This window comes from Arachis ipaensis, chromosome B03 (genome assembly GCF_000816755.2).
Source record: "Arachis ipaensis cultivar K30076 chromosome B03, Araip1.1, whole genome shotgun sequence".
In the NCBI taxonomy this organism is placed as follows: domain Eukaryota; kingdom Viridiplantae; phylum Streptophyta; class Magnoliopsida; order Fabales; family Fabaceae; genus Arachis; species Arachis ipaensis.
The window spans coordinates 92,356,634-92,357,203 of record NC_029787.2 but is presented as its reverse complement, the minus strand read 5'-3'; positions in this window follow the sequence as shown (position 1 = coordinate 92,357,203).

Sequence of the window (570 nt, the reverse complement as noted above, 5' to 3'; positions counted from 1 at the left end):
GGGAGGAGAGGGAGGAGGAGGAGGAGGAGGAGATAGAGGTGGTGGCGTGGTGGTGGTGATGATGACGATAATGAAAGAGAAAGACGAGAAAAAGGAGGAGAAGAAAAAGACATCAATGATGAAGATAACGATAACGATAATGACCATGATAATGACGATGATGATGAAGATAGAGGAAAAGGAGGTAGAAAAGAAAGGAGAAGAAGAAATTTTAATGAAAAAGGAGGAGGAGGAGGAGGAGGAGAGAGGTGGTGGTGGTAGTTGTGGTGACAATGATGATGATAACGAAAGATAAAGATGAGAAAAAAAAGAGGAGAAAAAGAAGAAAAAGCATCAACATATGAGGAAGAGGAGGAGGAGGAGAAAAAGAAGAAGATATACACGTGAATTTAAAACTCTTAATAATAGTTTGATTAGACTTGATTAAATATTTTTACTTAATTGTAAAGTTTTTTTCTTAATTTAATAGCTATATATATAGATAAAAAAAATAATCAGAAACAACACGGCTATTATAACATTAGCATATAATAATATATAAAAAAAAGTAATCATAGCTGCTTAATTAGA